This window comes from Pseudophryne corroboree, assembly GCF_028390025.1.
Source record: "Pseudophryne corroboree isolate aPseCor3 chromosome 3 unlocalized genomic scaffold, aPseCor3.hap2 SUPER_3_unloc_18, whole genome shotgun sequence".
Taxonomy (NCBI): Eukaryota; Metazoa; Chordata; class Amphibia; order Anura; family Myobatrachidae; genus Pseudophryne; species Pseudophryne corroboree.
In genome coordinates this window covers 1,801,329-1,821,232 of record NW_026967506.1, presented here as the reverse complement: position 1 = coordinate 1,821,232, position 19,904 = coordinate 1,801,329, and the positions used below count along the sequence as shown (strand labels likewise).

The 19,904-nt window shown below is 47.7% G+C and overlaps 1 protein-coding gene across 4 annotated transcripts in view; it reads right to left on the bottom strand.

The window, feature by feature from the left end:
• LOC134983555 (zinc finger protein 585A-like) overlaps positions 1–19,904 on the bottom strand; it is a 226,628-nt gene that overhangs the window by 120,987 nt on the left and 85,737 nt on the right. Inside the window, exon 1 of one of the 4 annotated variants that reach the window (XM_063949205.1) lies at positions 2,226–2,293. The exons of the other annotated variants lie outside the window; for them this stretch is intronic. The gene's annotated coding sequence lies outside the window, so the exon portion shown is untranslated. Of the gene's footprint in view, positions 1–2,225; positions 2,294–19,904 lie in introns of those variants that run through there. 4 annotated transcript variants of the gene reach the window in all.

Genomic DNA, 19,904 nt, shown 5'->3' with positions numbered 1-19,904 from the left:
TCTCGCATATATAGAAATGCATCCTTAAAATGCTCTATAGACAATAAAATCTTGTCCCTGTCAAGGGTATCAAAATTTTCAGTCAGGAAATCCGACCAAGCCCCCTCAGCGCTGCACATCCAGTCTGAGGCGATTGCTGGTCGTAGTATAACACCAGTATGTGTGTATATACTTCTTAGGCTATTTTTCAGCTTCCTATCAGCTGGCTCCTTGAGGGCGGCCGTATCTGGAGACGGTAACGCCACTTGTTTTATAAGCGTGTGAGCGCCTTATCCACCCTAAGGTGTGTTTCCCAACTCGCCCTTACTTCTGGCGGGAAAGGGTATACCGCCCATAACTTTCTATCGGAGGAACCCCACGTATCATCACACACTTCATTTAATTTATCCGATTCAGGCAAAACTACAAGTAGTTTATTCACACCCTACAAAATACCCTTATTTGTGGTACTTGTAGTATCAGAAATATGTAACACCTCCTTCATTGCCCTTAACATGTAACGTGTGGCCCTAAAGGAAAATACGTTTGTTTCTTCACCGTCGACACTGGAGTCAGTGTCCGTGAGGTAAATGGGCGTTTTTACAAGCCCCTGACGGTGTCTGAGACGCCTGGACAGGTACTAATTTGTTTGCCGGTCGTCTCATGTCGTCAACCGGCTCGCAGCGTGTTGACATGATCACGTACTTCCACAAGTAAGCCATCCATTCCGGTGTCGACTCCCTAGAGAGTGACATCACCATTACAGGCAATTTGCTCCGCCTCCTCACCAACATTTTTCTCATACATGTCGACACACACGTACCGACATACAGCACCCACACAGGGAATGCTCTGATAGAGGACAGGACCCACTAGCACTTTGGGGAGACAGAGGGAGAGTTTGCCAGCACACACCAAAATGCTATAATTATACAGGGACAACCTTTATAAAAGTGTTCCTCCCTTATAGCATTTAATATATATTTATATCGCCAAATCAGTGCCCCCCTCTCTGTTTTAACCCTGTTTCTGTAGTGCAGTGCAGGGGAGAGCATGGGAGCCTTCCCCTCAGCCTTTCTGTGAGGGAAAATGGCGCTGTGTGCTGAGGAGAATAAGCTCCGCCCCCTTTTCGGCGGGTTTTTTCTCCCGGTTTTTAAGAACTGGCCTGGGTTAAAATACATACATATAGCCTTAATGGCTATATGTGATGTATTTATTTTGCCAATAAGGTACTTATATTGCTGCCCAGGGCGCCCCCAGCAGCGCCCTGCACCCTCCGTGACTAGGTCAGTGAGCCGTGTGACAACAATGGCGCACAGCTGCAGTGCTGTGCGCTACCTTCATGAAGACTGTGAAGTCTTCTGCCGCCTGTTTCCGGACCTCCGTTCTGCCGTCTTCTTCAGCGTCTGTAAGGGGGATCGGCGGCGCGGCTCCGGGACGAACCCCAGGCTGACCTGTGTTCCGACTCCCTCTGGAGCTCAGTGTCCAGTAGCCTAAGATCCCAATCCATCCTGCACGCAGGTGAGTTGGAGATCTCTCCCCTAAGTCCCTCGTTGCAGTGATCCTGTTGCCAGCAGGAATCACTGAATGAAACCTAAAAAAAAACTTTTCTAAACAGCTCTTTAAGAGAGCCACCTAGATTGCACCCTTCTCGGACGGGCACAAAAACCTAACTGAGGCTTGGAGGAGGGTCATGGGGGGAGGAGCCAGTACACACCATGTGACCTAAAAGCTTTTTTAGATGTGCCCTGTCTCCTGCGGAGCCCGCTATTCCCCATGGTCCTGACGGAGTCCCCAGCATCCACTAGGACGTTAGAGAAATAATAATACCACATATCAGCGTGTGCCGGAAGCGGTGTTATTCCCCCTCATATATCACTGTACTGTCCCCTCTCCCCTATATAATAATAATACCACATATCAGCGTGTGCCGGGAGCTGTGTTATTCCCCCTCATATCACTGTACGGTCCCCTCATCCCTATATAATAATAATACCACATATCAGCGTGTGCCGGGAGCGGTGTTATTCCCCCTCATATATCACTGTACTGTCCCCTCTCCCCTATATAATAATAATACCACATATCAGTGTGTGCCGGGAGCTGTGTTATTCCCCCTCATATATCACTGTACGGTCCCCTCTCCCCTATATAATAATAATACCACATATCAGTGTGTCGGGAGCTGTGTTATTCCCCCTCATATATCACTGTACGGTCCCCTCTCCTCTATATAATAATAATACCACATATCAGAGTGTGCCGGGAGCTGTGTTATTCTCCTTCATATATCACTGTACGGTCCCCTCTCCCCTATATAATAATAATACCACATATCAGCGTGTGCCAGTAGCTGTGTTATTCCTCCTCATATATCACTGTACGGTCCCCTCTCCCCTATATAATAATAATACCACATATCAGCGTGTGACGGGAGCTGTGTTATTCCCCCTCATATATCACTGTACGGTCCCCTCTCCCCTATATAATAATAATACCACATATCAGCGTGTGCCGGGAGCTGTGTTATTCCTCCTCATATATCACTGTACGGTCCCCTCTCCCCTATATAATAATAATACCACATATCAGTGTGTGCCGGGAGCTGTGTTATTCCCCCTCATATATCACTGTACGGTCCCCTCTCCCCTATATACTAATAATACCACATATCAGCGTGTGCCGGGAGCTGTGTTATTCCCCCTCATATATCACTGTATGGTCCCCTCTCCCCTAGATAATAATAATACCAAATATCAGTATGCCGGGAGCTGTGTTATTCCCCTCATATATCACTGTACGGTCCCCTCTCCCCTATATAATAATACCACATATCAGTGTGTGCCGGGAGCTGTGTTATTCCCCCTCATATATCACTGTACGGTCCCCTCTCCCCTATATAATAATAATACCACATATCAGTGTGTGCCGGGAGCTGTGTTATTCCCCCTCATATATCACTGTACTGTACCCTCTCCTCTATATAATAATAATACCACATATCAGTGTGTGCCGGGAGCTGTGTTATTCCCCCTCATATATCACTGTACGGTCTCCTCTCCCCTATATAATAATAATACCACATATCAGTGTGTGCCGGGAGCTGTGTTATTCCCCCTCATATATCACTGTACGGTCCCCTCTCCTCTATATAATAATAATACCACATATCAGTGTGTACCGGGAGCTGTGTTATTCCTCCTCATATATCACTGTACGGTCCCCTCTCCACTATATAATAATAATACCACATATCAGTGTGTGCCGGGAGCTGTGTTATTCCCCCTCATATATCACTGTACGGTCCCCTCTCCTCTATATAATAATAATACCACATATCAGTGTGTGCCGGGAGCTGTGTTATTCCTCCTCATATATCACTGTACGGTCCCCTCTCCCCTATATAATAATAATACCACATATCAACTGTCAAAGTCAGAAAAATGTCTCAATGCACGTTGCCATATTTGCACCGCACACTGGTCCGCGCTGCGCGTGCATGCGCTCTCCCGTGGATTCGCATACCCGCAATAACGTGCACTCGCAGGCGCGGTATGCGTATTTACGGTAGAGTTTATGTAGTCGTAGCGTGCGACTCATTCGTTACATATTTTCACAATTAATGTAGTTTATAGATCATGGTCCCTTTGATAGATTCTGAAAGTTTGGTTAAAATACAATGTCCCAGAGCTGAGGAATCCCTCTTTATATCGTACGAAGGGTCTAACAGGAATCATACAGCAGTGTTTGGTACCCATCGGAAGAGTATTTAATTAGCAATATTCCGGTGTTGGTTTGGAGCGTATTAATCGCTCGTGCGAATAGTTATGGACATAAGAAGTTTATGTCCATTTCTATTAATTACACATACTCAGGTATGCGGCGGGAAACCCAGTTTCCCACCCACCTGAGCTGTTGGAAATCGTCACAGCCCACCTGTATGAATCACCCTATGACCTTTTGTTATGATACAGGGCCGAATTCCTTCGGCCAATGGACAATGGGATTGTAGGACCAGGAGATTGCATTGTGTGTGGGGCATAAATAGGCAGGCCGACCACATCCAGCTCTCACTCTCTCATCAACGGTTATCTGCTGATAGCCGGGAGCTGGATATCGAGGCGCAGGCGATCATACCCTTTGTGCGTAAGTTTCTCTCCGTAATCATTGTCTTTCTGTGAGCCAATTTCTCTCTCTCTATCTCTCTCTCTCCTCTTTTCTCTTATATCTCTCATAGTATTATAGTATTGTACTGTATTGCATTTAGGTCAGTGTAGTATTGTCTTTTTGTATTTATTGTTTAGTTCTGTGGTTAGGAAGTCTCTGTTATATTGTAGTGTATCATTTGTACTGTTATCCCCTTTTACAAGTATATTAGACATAATACAGTTAATAGGCCTTGGAACCTAAACCAGCATCTGTGTATTTTCTATAGTGATAAGTGTTCACTTGAGCGTCGGTGACGCTCAAGCAGCTTTGTAGTTAGTCAGGTTACACAAGGTTGCACTTACACCCTGTACTCACATTAAGGTATTCAGTGTATTTCATTGGTATAAGGTTTTATCATAAAGGTATAGTGTTGTGAGCGTCTGCATCGCTGGCGACCTCCTCGTGGTCTCGAGCGTATGCTACGCTACAGCGAATCATTCCCCTAGACATAACCAATAACGTGTCCTGTGATCACTGGGCCGTGAGCGAACGTGACGCTTGAGCGTCTCGCCTACGGCTGAGCGATCGCTACGCAGATAGCGTACCATTACGGTACTTCTTAAGTAAACAGCGTACAGTGTTCTTAGCTTCATAAAGGGTTGTTTATACGACAAAGGAATTTAGCATTGTCACAGCGTGTGCCGGGAGCTGTGTTATTCCTCCTCATATATCACTGTACGGTCACCTCTCCCCTGTATAATAATAATACCACATATCAGCGTGTGCCGGGAGCTGTGTTATTCCTCCTCATATATCACTGTACGGTCCCCTCTCTCCTATATAATAATAATACCACGGGGGCGTGGCCTAGCTGCTGAGAGAGATAGACGTGCATCTCAAGAGCTCCTGCAAAACGGGGCCTTTGTAGGATCAAATAGCCCACTTTTGGACCTTCAACGACCCATATCAGCTCCCCCTGTCTCCCTCAATACCACCGGAACGTTCCTGCTCGAGCCGCGGAGTCGGGGAGCAGTTTTAACTGCTCCCGCGGATTGCGGCCTACGAGACGGACAAATCCGGGGCCTCGATTTACACCGTGCATCGGTGGTGGCTTCGGGGGCTCCCGGACCGGGCCGAGAGAAATACAGAGACATCGGGGCCTGCGTTGCCGCTGACTGCGGACAGAGAACCCGCCTCGACACCCGCCACTAACCTGCACCACCCATAAACGCTGGGTCTCCTGACGCGAGACGAGGCAGAGAAACTCCCGCGGCTGCACGGGTCACGCGGGCACAGATCCCTGCTACTCCGTCTCTCCCAGCGCCGCCGCTGACCGCGGCTGGGGACCCATTCCGACACCCACTATATGCCTGCACTGCCTGGGGACGCTGGTCAACAAGGGACCCCCAGAGCCTCCGGAGCTACACTAACGGGCGCAGCGGACGGTTCGCGCTCGGACGGGGGCGCTCGGAGCACGCACCACTGACTCGCTGGCAGGGGGGAGACGGGATCGGACGCGGGCGACGGGGTAAGTTGAGTGGCTGACTCTCCCTACACCTCCCTAGCCCTATATCCCGTTCTCCAGAGCCGCAATAACCTGAGGCCTCACAACTAGGCCGGAGCCGGGACCAGCAACAAGGACACTCAAGCCTGCTACACTGTGGCTGAGGGGCTCTAAAGCCACACACTATCCCCCTTTTCACTGCTCCCCCACAGAGGTCAGAAACAGAGGCAGGACCTGTCACGGCAGGACAAACATCCCACCTGCACATTGGGGCACGCTGTAGCTGACTCTAACCCCAGTTGGGGACACCCCCCCCCCCCTCCTGCTCCCAACCGCAGACCCCATCCCCCGCTGAGGGGAGCCGCCAGACACTGCCCAGTCCAGACCCGAGACGTGGTTCCACGCGTGCTATACCAGAGATTGACCGCCAGCAGGTCCACATTTATAAGAGCATTTCGGCGTCCGGATCCTGCCTTCTTGCTGCCTGTAGCTAATATACCGCCATGCTTTATCCGGGCCCCCTGTTCCACCCTACTCTACCCGAAGCTATTTGATGTGCACCTGAAAACAGGCCACGGGGGATGACCGCTTCCTAAGAGCCATGTCGCCATATGTTTCCTGCTGTATCTGACACACCTGACCTACTTGCAAACATCCTCCCTTCGGTTCCCTTTCCGGAATATGAGACGTACCTCGAGATACTCTAAACGGGGCAAAAGCAACCAACCACGAAAAGTCACGAGATCTCAAGCTGACCTGAGGCCCTTCCTTCACCCCACTTTATCCCCCCAGATGGAGAGCCGTTCCCCTCCCCGACCATCTATCTCTCCCACAGCCTCTCCGACCTCGACTCCAGCTGACGATATGGCTGACCTTACGACCGCGAGCAGTCGCGAACTCCGGGATATCCTGACCTTTATGAAGGCCCTTCCTACGAAGCAAGACCTTCAAGAAACCATTAGGAACGAGCTCGCCTCCATTAAAAGCGATATTACACACCTTTCTGACAGAGTGGTTGCCTTGGAGGAGGACCGGGAGGCCAACGATTCCTGTGTGACCCAGCTGAGAGACTCTGTCCTTGCTCAGTCCAAAGAAATCCGAGCTTTACAATCCAGGCTGACGGACATCGATAACAGAGGCAGACGGAATAATATCCGAGTCCGAGGTCTTCCAGAAGAGGTTCCTCAATCTGGGCTAGTAGACGCCCTGTCCAAGATATTCAACGAACTACTAGGAGCAGACTCGGATAATGTCATCACTTTCGATAGAGCTCACAGGGCCCTCAAACCGCGGGGCCTCGCCACTGACCGGCCTCGTGATGTTATCTGCCGGCTCCACTACTTCACCCAGAAGGAGGAAATCATGTTTAAAGCCAGACAACTTGACAGTATTGATTTCAATGGCAACTCCATAAGCCTCTATCAGGACCTATCCTGGTACACGCTGCAACAGCGGAGATCCCTAAAGCCCCTGACTGACGAACTCCGGAAACGTCAGATTCGCTACCGCTGGGGATTCCCCTTTCACCTTCAAGCCTGCTCCTCCGGGAAATGGTACACCCTGTCTTCCCACACGGGCCTCGCTCCCTTCTGTTCTTCCTTGGGCCTCCCAAAGATGTCTATACCGGACTGGGAATTCCCTCTTTCAGATATACCTCCCCCCAAGCGGGCTTCTAACGGGGAACCATGGCAAGAGGTCCGAAGCACTGGGAGGAGATCCCAGCCATCTACAGCCTCATCCAAGACCACCTAGCTGTAAAAGAACTTTCTGATTGTTATTGACTTTCCCCTCGACGGGAGGATATGCGGATGGGGGGATGTGGGAGGATGGTTCCCGTCCTCGGATGAGACACGACGAGGTTCAGTGTCTTTTCCAGTGGTTTGAGGAGGGTTTTGATGATTAGTTAACATTCCTCCATATGCTGACTGGCGATGGGAGAGGACGGGGGCATTGATTACTGTCCCTGTCCCTCCCCTGGCCACCCACCCTCTTTACTCCCCCCCCCCCCCCCCCTTTGTCTCCATGTGTCAGTTAAACATGTTATTGCTGTTACTATGGTTCGGGTAGCGGTGCACCCCTATTTCCCCCCCCTATAATACCCGCCTTTGACTATTTGTCGGTGGGGAGACTGACGAGATTACGGTTCAGTCTCTCTCCCGCGGGTTCTTTGCTGATGTTGTTACATTGTTATTGTACTCTTTCTCTTTTTTTTCTTCTTCCATGTTTACTCTTCTTTCTTCCCCCTCCCCCTCCCTCCACTTTGAGGCTTCTAGGAACGTGTTCTACTTTATTCCACCATGAGCACCCCAGGGAAGATTAAAGTACTGTCCCTCAATGCACGTGGACTCAATTCTCCGGAGAAGAGATCCAGTCTTCTACGTCTGTTAAGGTCAGAAAAAACAGACGTGGCATTAGTACAGGAGACCCACTTTAAGGTTGGGATCCGCAACCCCTCTATCACCAACCGCTACTTTCCAACAGCGTTCTACAGTAATACCCCTGGCAGCAAATCCAAGGGAGTGGCTATTGTTTTTTCCAGGGATTTACATGTCTCGGATGTGGCCGTATATAGAGTAGCCCCGGGTAGATTCCTTATATTGACCTGCAAAATCTCTGAGCAAACATTCACCTTTGCTGTGATCTATGCCCCTAACCAGGCCCAACTATCCTTCTTTAATTCCTTCCTTCCGAAGCTAGACTCCTTGATGCAGGGTGTCGTGGTTTTGGGAGGCGATCTTAACTGGACAATGGACCCTAATACTGACACCTCATCCCAATCCTCTAGATTTGTCGCATCTAAATACCGACGCGTCAAACAATTACTCCACACGATGCAAATGGCCGACTCCTGGAGAATCCTTAACCCTTCAGGACGGGATTACTCCTATTACTCCCATCCCCATAAGGTTTACTCCCGCATTGATTATTTATTCCTCAGCCACAGACACCTACCGCTTCTCATAGAAGCCAATATTGGTTCGATCACATGGTCTGATCATGCCCCGGTGACTTTAACCCTGACCCTCCCACACGGATCTCGTAAACAATGGACCTGGAGACTCAATGAATCCCTCCTATATGACACATTATGTAAAGAAGCCTTAGATAAAACCCTAGAGGATTACATTGCTACTAATGTCACAGATGATGTCTCCCACCTTACCGTTTGGGAGGCGCATAAATGCGTCCTTCGCGGGAAACTGATACAGCTAGGTACCCACAAAAAGAAACAGAGACAGTCCCTGATCACAAGTCTTTTACAGAAAATTCATAATCTAGAGACATCCCACAAAGTGTCTTTGTCAGAGGTAACCTTAGTAGAATTATTAGAAGCCCGTTCCCAGCTAAATAAACTCCTCTCAAACAACATAATCCACTCCATCCGCAAATGTAAACAGAAATTCTACCAGTGGGGTAACAAACCGGGCCGGGTCCTAGCCCATGCGATACGAGCCCAACACTCGGCCTCTTTTATTGGCTCAGTGAAAGATACTAGTGGGACTTCCAAATTCAAATCACCAGAGATTGGGGCCTGTTTCGCACACTTCTATTCCTTGCTCTACAATCTAGAGAACACAGCCCCTGATACAGATCCCCTGCTCATACACCAAAAAATTAGAGACTACCTGAAATCCATCGACTACCCTGTCCTTCCATCTTCAAAGCTTAATACATTAGAAGCCCCCTTCACTACCCAAGAAATAGACCGGGCCATCTCCTCCATGACAGCGGGGAAAAGTCCTGGACCAGATGGCTTCACCATTGCATATTATAAGGTGTTTAAAGACAGACTGCTCCCTCTCCTGCTCCGGGCATTTAACTCAATTGCATTTGGCTCCCACTTTTCCCGTGACTCCCTTGAAGCCCATATATCGGTGATACCGAAACAGGGCAAAGACCCTTCGGCATGCTCTAGCTATAGACCCATCTCCCTCCTCAATGTAGACCTGAAAATCTACGCGAAGATCTTGGCAAACAGACTTAACGTGCTGCTCCCTCTCTTAGTACATAGCGACCAGGTTGGATTTGTAATAGGCCGAGAGGCCAAAGACAACACCACCAAAATCCTCAATCTTATCCACCTAGCTTCCCACAGCTCTACCCCCACCATTTTGCTCTCCACTGACGCCGAAAAGGCATTTGACAGGGTTAGTTGGAAGTTCATGGAATCCATCCTAGAACACATGGGCTTAGGTCCCAATGCACTCACTTGGATTATGGCCCTTTACGACTCCCCAACGGCAAGGGTGCGTGTAAACGGCACCCTATCAGAGCCATTCACTATAACCAACGGTACCAGGCAGGGCTGCCCATTATCTCCCTTGATTTTTGTACTATGTATTGAGGCGTTGGCCAGGTCCATTCGGGCTAACCAGGCTATCAAAGGCCTCACCGTTGGCGATGATGAATATAAGCTAGCCTTATTTGCTGACGACCTCTTAGCCATAATATCTCACCCTACTGAATCCCTCCCACACCTAATGACAGAACTAGACCTATTTGGACACCTCTCCAATTTTAAAATTAATTATAACAAATCTAGTGCTCTGAACATCTCGGCCTCTGTAGATTCCATCACAGCCCTCAAACACTCCTTTCCTTTCTCATGGCAACCTTCCCACATAACATACCTAGGTATTAAGTTGAGCGCTAAAGACTCCCAATTATTCTCCCTGAACTACCTTCCACTATTGCAAACGATTCGAAATGACTACTCTAGATGGAATATGAAATACCTATCCTGGTTCGGGAGGATAAATGTAGTCAAGATGAACACCCTTCCTAAATTACTTTATGTAATGCAGACTCTCCCTATCCAAATCCCAGAGACCTGGTTTCGTTCTATATCATCTCTGATCCAACAATTTATCTGGCAAAGAAGGAGACCTAGGATTAGTCGCTCACAAATCTCAAAACCGATTGTGGGGGGAGGTCTCCAACTTCCCGATATAAAAAATTATTATCAAGCTATTCTTCTGAATAGAGTTGTAGATTGGACGAGATACCGAGAACTTAAACAATGGGTGAAGTTGGAAGGCCTGTACGTACAACAATTTCCAGAAATATTCCCCTGGCTACCCTCTCCCCCCAAATTGACTAGCCCTCACCCCACCATTACTCCTACACTTGCTACTTGGAAATCATTGCGAACTCAACCCTACATTTCCTCTAAATTTGGTCCCCTGACGTCCTTCTTGGCAAATCCCGAATTTGCTCCGGGAACTAACCCAATCCACTTCTCACAGTGGGCACTGTCAGGCTTGTTCAGAGTGGGCCAGATGGTATCGTCGGCAGGAGTTAAGCAGTTCTCGGAGCTTAGGACAAGTTGGGACATCCCCCAACAGGATTTCTGGAAATTCCTGCAAATAAGGCATTTCTTGACATCTAGTTCCAGACTACAGGAAGCTGCCAGGGAGATGACACTCTTCGAAAAACTTTGTGTCGCCACCCAAGACCCGACTCATACTATTTCCACTCTCTACAAGATTCTCGGTCAGGCCCTGGCCTCTGAAGCTCCTTCTTACACAACAGCCTGGGAGAGAGACCTGGGCATCTCTTTGTCGCGTAAAGACTGGGAGAAAATATGCCTAAAAACTCACACAAGCTCCGTCTGTGTCCAAATAAGAGAAACTCAATATAAAGTCATGACAAGATGGTATAGACACCCCTCCCTGCTCCACGCTATGTATCCCGCCTCGTCGGCACTCTGCTGGCGCTGCTCCTCCCCTTCCGGCACCCTTCTACATATCTGGTGGACCTGTCCACTGATACAGCCTTTTTGGCAGGAAGTTATACGCACCTCCCAATTCATACTCAAAACCCAAATCCCACATGACCCAGCATTCTGGCTAATCAATCATTCAACAATCCCGCTATCTCAACACAAACACTCCTTATTGCGGCAATTAAGCAATGCAGCACGCGCTGTGATTCCAGCCAGGTGGAGGTCCCAAACTCCGCCCACGAAGCGTACATGGTTCACTAAGCTGAACTACTTCATGAGAATGGAGGATCTGTTCCTCTCATCGATAGGCAAATCTAGTGAATTCAATGCCACATGGGCCCCCTGGTTGGAATACAAAACCTCCCCAACATACTTGGCCACTCCCTTGGAAAGCAACTGAATTCTCCTTTGGAACAACCCTGCACCTCATTAGTGGTAATCCCCCCCCCCCCCCCCTCTGTCCTTATCTTACCCTATCCCCTTCTTGTCCCACACTTTTTTCTTCTTCTAGCTAATCGCCCTTGGGCGCCCCTATTCTTTGACTTCTTTCTAGTTTAATACCCTATATATATTCCAGGATGAGAGCACCTTCAAAGAAATGGGATATACTTAGTTTATACGCTATTGAGCATATGTCCCCCCTAATTTAGCTATTCACTACCACAAGGTTGTTTACTCTTTCCAGTAACATATGTACAATGCGAATGTCAGTTACCAAATGTGCTCTGTTGTTACTGATACTTCTATCTGTTTGTATATTTGGGAGTGCTCTCCCCCTTTCTGTTAATGCAACTAAAACCTCTAATAAAAACTGATTATACAAAAAAAAATAATAATACCACATATCAGTGTGTGCCGGGAGCTGTGTTATTCCCCCTCATATATCACTGTACGGTCCCCTCTCCTCTATATAATAATAATACCACATATCAGTGTGTGCCGGGAGCTGTGTTATTCCTTCTCATATATCACTGTACGGTCCCCTCTCCCCTATATAATAATAATACCACATATCAGTGTGTGCCGGGAGCTGTGTTATTCCCCTCATATATCACTGTACGGTCCCCTCTCCCCTATATAATAATAATACAACATATCAGTGTGTGCTGGGAGCTGTGTTATTCCTCCTCATATATCACTGTACGGTCCCCTCTCCCCTATATAATAATAATACCACATATCAGTGTGTGCCGGGAGCTGTGTTATTCCCCTCATATATCACTGTACTGTCCCCTCTCCCCTATATAATAATAATACCACATATCAGTGTGTGCCAGGAGCTGTGTTATTCCTCCTCATATATCACTGTACAGTCCCCTCTCTCCTATATAATAATAATACCACATATCAGCGTGTGCCGGGAGCGGTGTTATTCCCCCTCATATATCACTGTACAGTCCCCTCTCTCTTATATAATAATAATACCACATATCAGCGTGTGCCGGGAGCTGTGTTATTCCCCCTCATATATCACTGTACAGTCCCCTCTCTCCTATATAATAATAATACCACATATCAGTGTGTGCTGGGAGCTGTGTTATTCCTCCTCATATATCACTGTATGGTCCCCTCTCCTCTATATAATAATAATACCACATATCAGTGTGTGCCGGGAGCTGTGTTATTCCTCCTCATATATCACTGTACGGTCCCCTCTCCCCTATATAATAATAATACCACATATCAGTGTGTGCCGGGAGCTGTGTTATTCCCCTCATATATCACTGTACGGTCCCCTCTCCCCTATATAATAATAATACCACATATCAGTGTGTGCCAGGAGCTGTGTTATTCCTCCTCATATATCACTGTACAGTCCCCTCTCTCCTATATAATAATAATACCACATATCAGCGTGTGCCGGGAGCGGTGTTATTCCCCCTCATATATCACTGTACAGTCCCCTCTCTCTTATATAATAATAATACCACATATCAGCGTGTGCCGGGAGCTGTGTTATTCCCCCTCATATATCACTGTACGGTCCCCTCTCTCCTATATAATAATAATACCACATATCAGCGTGTGCCGGGAGCTGTGTTATTCCCCCTCATATATCACTGTACGGTCCCCTCTCCCCTATATAATAATAATACCACATATCAGTGTGTGCCGGGAGCTGTGTTATTCCACCTCATATATCACTGTACTGTCCCCTCTCTCCTATATAATAATAATACCACATATCAGCGTGTGCCGGGAGCTGTGTTATTCCTCCTCATATATCACTGTACGGTCCCCTCTCCCCTATATAATAATAATACCACATATCAGCGTGTGCCGGGAGCTGTGTTATTCCCCCTCATATATCACTGTACGGTCCCCTCTCTCCTATATAATAATAATACCACATATCAGCGTGTGCCGGGAGATGTGTTATTCCCCCTCATATATCACTGTACGGTCCCCTCTCCCCTATATAATAATAATACCACATATCAGTGTGTGCCGGGAGCTGTGTTATTCCACCTCATATATCACTGTACTGTCCCCTCTCTCCTATATAATAATAATACCACATATCAGCGTGTGCCGGGAGCTGTGTTATTCCTCCTCATATATCACTGTACGGTCCCCTCTCCTCTATATAATAATAATACCACATATCAGTGTGTGCCGGGAGCTGTGTTATTCCCCCTCATATATCACTGTACTGTCCCCTCTCCTCTATATAATAATAATACCACATATCAGTGTGTGCCGGGAGCTGTGTTATTCCCCCTCATATATCACTGTATGGTTCCCTCTCCTCTATATAATAATAATACCACATATCAGTGTGTGCCGGGAGCTGTGTTATTCCCCCTCATATATCACTGTACGGTCCCCTCTCCCCTATATAATAATACCACATATCAGTGTGTGCCGGGAGCTGTGTTATTCCCCCTCATATATCACTGTACGGTCCCCTCTCCCCTATATAATAATAATACCACATATCAGTGTGTGCTGGGAGCTGTGTTATTCCTCCTCATATATCACTGTACTGTCCCCTCTCCTCTATATAATAATAATACCACATATCAGTGTGTGCCGGGAGCTGTGTTATTCCCCCTCATATATCACTGTACGGTCCCCTCTCCCCTATATAATAATAATACCACATATCAGCGTGTGCCGGGAGCTGTGTTATTCCTCCTCATATATCACTGTACGGTCCCCTCTCCCCTGTATAATAATAATACCACATATCAGCGTGTGCCGGGAGCTGTGTTATTCCTCCTCATATATCACTGTACGGTCCCCTCTCTCCTATATAATAATAATACCACATATCAGTGTGTGCCGGGAGCTGTGTTATTCCCCCTCATATATCACTGTACGGTCCCCTCTCCTCTATATAATAATAATACCACATATCAGTGTGTGCCGGGAGCTGTGTTATTCCTTCTCATATATCACTGTACGGTCCCCTCTCCCCTATATAATAATAATACCACATATCAGTGTGTGCCGGGAGCTGTGTTATTCCCCTCATATATCACTGTACGGTCCCCTCTCCCCTATATAATAATAATACCACATATCAGTGTGTGCTGGGAGCTATGTTATTCCTCCTCATATATCACTGTACTGTCCCCTCTCCTCTATATAATAATAATACCACATATCAGTGTGTGCCGGGAGCTGTGTTATTCCTCCTCATATATCACTGTACGGTCCCCTCTCCCCTATATAATAATAATACCACATATCAGTGTGTGCCGGGAGCTGTGTTATTCCCCTCATATATCACTGTACGGTCCCCTCTCCCCTATATAATAATAATACCACATATCAGTGTGTGCCAGGAGCTGTGTTATTCCTCCTCATATATCACTGTACAGTCCCCTCTCTCCTATATAATAATAATACCACATATCAGCGTGTGCCGGGAGCGGTGTTATTCCCCCTCATATATCACTGTACAGTCCCCTCTCTCTTATATAATAATAATACCACATATCAGCGTGTGCCGGGAGCTGTGTTATTCCCCCTCATATATCACTGTACAGTCCCCTCTCTCCTATATAATAATAATACCACATATCAGTGTGTGCTGGGAGCTGTGTTATTCCTCCTCATATATCACTGTACTGTCCCCTCTCCTCTATATAATAATAATACCACATATCAGTGTGTGCCGGGAGCTGTGTTATTCCTCCTCATATATCACTGTACGGTCCCCTCTCCCCTATATAATAATAATACCACATATCAGTGTGTGCCGGGAGCTGTGTTATTCCCCTCATATATCACTGTACGGTCCCCTCTCCCCTATATAATAATAATACCACATATCAGTGTGTGCCAGGAGCTGTGTTATTCCTCCTCATATATCACTGTACAGTCCCCTCTCTCCTATATAATAATAATACCACATATCAGCGTGTGCCGGGAGCGGTGTTATTCCCCCTCATATATCACTGTACAGTCCCCTCTCTCTTATATAATAATAATACCACATATCAGCGTGTGCCGGGAGCTGTGTTATTCCCCCTCATATATCACTGTACAGTCCCCTCTCTCCTATATAATAATAATACCACATATCAGCGTGTGCCGGGAGCGGTGTTATTCCCCCTCATATATCTCTGTACGGTCCCCTCTCCCCTATATAATAATAATACCACATATCAGTGTGTGACGGGAGCTGTGTTATTCCACCTCATATATCACTGTACTGTCCCCGCTCTCCTATATAATAATAATACCACATATCAGCGTGTGCCGGGAGCTGTGTTATTCCTCCTCATATATCACTGTACGGTCCCCTCTCCTCTATATAATAAGAATTTACTTACCGATAATTCTATTTCTCGGAGTCCGTAGTGGATGCTGGGGTTCCTGAAAGGACCATGGGGAATAGCGGCTCCGCAGGAGACAGGGCACAAAAGTAAAGCTTTTACAGGTCAGGTGGTGTGTACTGGCTCCTCCCCCTATGACCCTCCTCCAGACTCCAGTTAGGTACTGTGCCCGGACGAGCGTACACAATAAGGGAGGATTTTGAATCCCGGGTAAGACTCATACCAGCCACACCAATCACACCGTACAACTTGTGATCTAAACCCAGTTAACAGTATGATAACAGAGGAGCCTCTGAAAGATGGCTTCCTAAACAATAACCCGAATTAGTTAACAATAACTATGTACAAGTATTGCAGATAATCCGCACTTGGGATGGGCGCCCAGCATCCACTACGGACTCCGAGAAATAGAATTATCGGTAAGTAAATTCTTATTTTCTCTATCGTCCTAAGTGGATGCTGGGGTTCCTGAAAGGACCATGGGGATTATACCAAAGCTCCCAAACGGGCGGGAGAGTGCGGATGACTCTGCAGCACCGAATGAGAGAACTCCAGGTCCTCCTTTGCCAGGGTATCAAATTTGTAAAAATTTACAAACGTGTTCTCCCCTGACCACGTAGCTGCTCGGCAGAGTTGTAATGCCGAGACCCCTCGGGCAGCCGCCCAAGATGAGCCCACCTTCCTTGCGGAATGGGCCTTAACAGATTTAGGCTGTGGCAGGCCTGCCACAGAATGTACAAGTTGAATTTTGTTACAAATCCAACGAGCAATCGACTGCTTAGAAGCAGGTGCACCCAACTTGTTGGGTGCATACAGTATAAACAGCGAGTCAGATTTTCTGACTCCAGCCGTCCTTTAAATGTATATTTTTAAGGCTCTGACAACGTCCAACAACTTGGAGTCCTTCAAGTCGTCTGTAGCCGCAGGCACTACAATAGGCTGGTTCAGGTGAAACGCTGATACCACCTTAGGGAGAAAATGCGGACGCGTCCGCAGCTCTGCCCTATGTCGAATGGAAAATTAAATAAGGGCTTTTATAAAACAAAGCCGCCAGTTCAGATACTCTCCCGGCCGAAGCCAGGGCCAGTAACATAGTCACTTTCCATGTGAGATATTTCAAATCCACATTCTTTAGTGGTTCAAACCAATTGGATTTGAGGAAATCTAAAACTACATTTAGATCCCACGGTGCCACCTTAGGCACCACAGGAGACTGTATATGCAGTACTCCTTTGATAAAAATCTGGACCTCAGGGACTGAGGCCAATTCTTTTTGGAAGAATATTGATAGGGCCGAAATTTGAACCTTAATAGATCCCAATTTGAGACCCATAGACAATCCTGATTGCAGGAAATGTAGGAAAACGACCCAGTTGAAATTCCTCCATCGGAGCACTCCGCTGCTCGCACCACGCAACATATTTTCGCCAAATACGGCGATAATGCTTCGCGGTGACTTCCTTCCTTGCCTTTATCAAGGTAGGAATGACTTCTTCTGGAATGCCTTTTCCTTTTAGGATCTGGCATTCAAACGCCATGCCGTCAAACGCAGCCGCGGTAAGTCTTGAAAAAGACAAGGACCCTGCTGAAGCAGGTCCCTTCTCAGAAGTAGAGGCCACGGATCGTCCGTGACCATCTCTTGAAGTTCCGGGTACCAAGTCCTTCTTGGCCAATCCGGAGCCACTAGTCTTACTCCTCTTTGCCGTATAATCCTCAATACCTTTGGTATGAGAGGCAGAGGAGGAAACACATATACCGACTGGTACACCCAAGGTGTTACCAGCGCGTCCACAGCTATTGCCTGCGGATCTCTTGACCTGGCGCAATACCTGTCCAGTGTTTTGTTGAGGCGAGACGCCATCATGTCCACCATTGGTTTTACCCAACGGTTTAATAGCATGTGGAAAACTTCTGGATGAAGTCCCCACTCTCCCGGGTGAAGGTCGTGTCTGCTGAGGAAGTCTGCTTCCCAGTTGTCCACGCCCGGGATGAATACTGCTGACAGTGCTATCACGTGATTCTCCGCCCAGCGAAGGATCCTGGCAGCTTCTGCCATTGCCCTCCTGCTTCTTGTGCCGCCCTGTCTGTTTACATGGGCGACTGCCGTGATGTTGTCCGACTGGATCAACACCGGTCTTCCTTGAAGCAGAGGTTCCGCCTGGCTTAGAGCATTGTAGATTGCTCTTAGTTCCAGAATGCTTATGTGAAGAGACTTTTTCAGGCTCGACCACACTCCCTGGAAATTTCTTCCCTGTGTGACTGCTCCCCAGCCTCTCAGGCTGGCATCCGTGGTCACCAGGATCCAATCCTGCATGCCGAATCTGCGGCCCTCCAATAGATGAGCCTCCTGCAACCACCACAGAAGGGATACCCTTGTCCTCGGCGACAGGGTTATCCGCAGGTGCATCTGAAGATGCGACCCTGACCATTTGTCCAACAGATCCCTTTGCATGGAATCTGCCGAAAGGGATTGCTTCGTAAGAAGCTACCATTTTTTTTCCCAGGACTCTTGTGCATTGATGTACAGACACCTTTCCTGGTTTTAGGAGGTTCCTGACCAGGTCAGATAACTCCTTGGCTTTTTCTTCGGGAAGAAAAACCTTTTTCTGAACTGTGTCCAGAATCATCCCCAGGAACAGCAGACGAGTTGTCGGCATTAATTGGGATTTTGGAATATTCAGAATCCATCCGTGCTGCTTTAGCACCTCTTGAGATAGTGCTAAACCCATCTCTAGCTGTTCTCTGGACCTTGCCCTTATTAGGAGATCGTCCAAGTATGGGATAATTAATACGCCTTTTCTTCGAAGAAGAAATATTATCTCGGCCATTACCTTTGTAAAGACCCGAGGTGCCGTGGACAAACCAAACGGCAGCGTCTGAAACTGATAGTGACAGTTTTGTACAACGAACCTGAGGTACCCCTGGTGTGAGGGGTAATTGGAACGTGGAGATACGCATCCTTGATGTCCAAGGATACCATAAAGTCCCCTTCTTCCAGGTTCGCTATCACTGCTCTGAGTGACTCCATCTTGAACTTGAACTTCTTTATGTACAGGTTCAAGGACTTCAGATTTAGAATAGGCCTTACCGAGCCATCCGGCTTCGGTACCACAAAAAGAGTGGAATAATACCCCTTCCCTTGTTGTAGAAGAGGTACCTTGACTATCACCTGCTGAGAATACAGCTTGTGAATGGCTTCCAAAACCGTCTCCCTTTCTGAGGGGGACGTTGGTAAAGCAGACTTCAGGAAACGGCGAGGTGGCTCTGTCTCTAATTTCAACCTGTACCCCTGAGATATTATCTGCAGGATCCAGGGATTTACCTGCGAGTGAGCCCACTGCGCGCTGTAATTCTTGAGACGACCGCCTACCGCCCCCGAGTCCGCTTGCGAAGCCCCAGCGTCATGCTGAGGCTTTTGTAGAAGCCGGGGAGGGCTTCTGTTCCTGGGAAGGAGCTGCCTGTTGCTGTCTCTTCCCTCGTCCTCTGCCTCGTGGCAGATATGAATAGCCCTTTGCTCTCTTATTTTTAAAGGAACGAAAGGGCTGCGGTTGAAAGGTCGGTGCCTTTTTCTGTTGGGGAGTGACTTGAGGTAGAAAGGTGGATTTCCCGGCCGTAGCCGTGGCCACCAAATCCGATAGACCGACCCCAAATAACTCCTCTACGCATCGCCTGTCCACTGTCGTGTCCATAAAGCTCTTCTGGCCGAAATGGACATAGCACTTACCCGTGATGCCAGTGTGCAGATATCTCTCTGTGCATC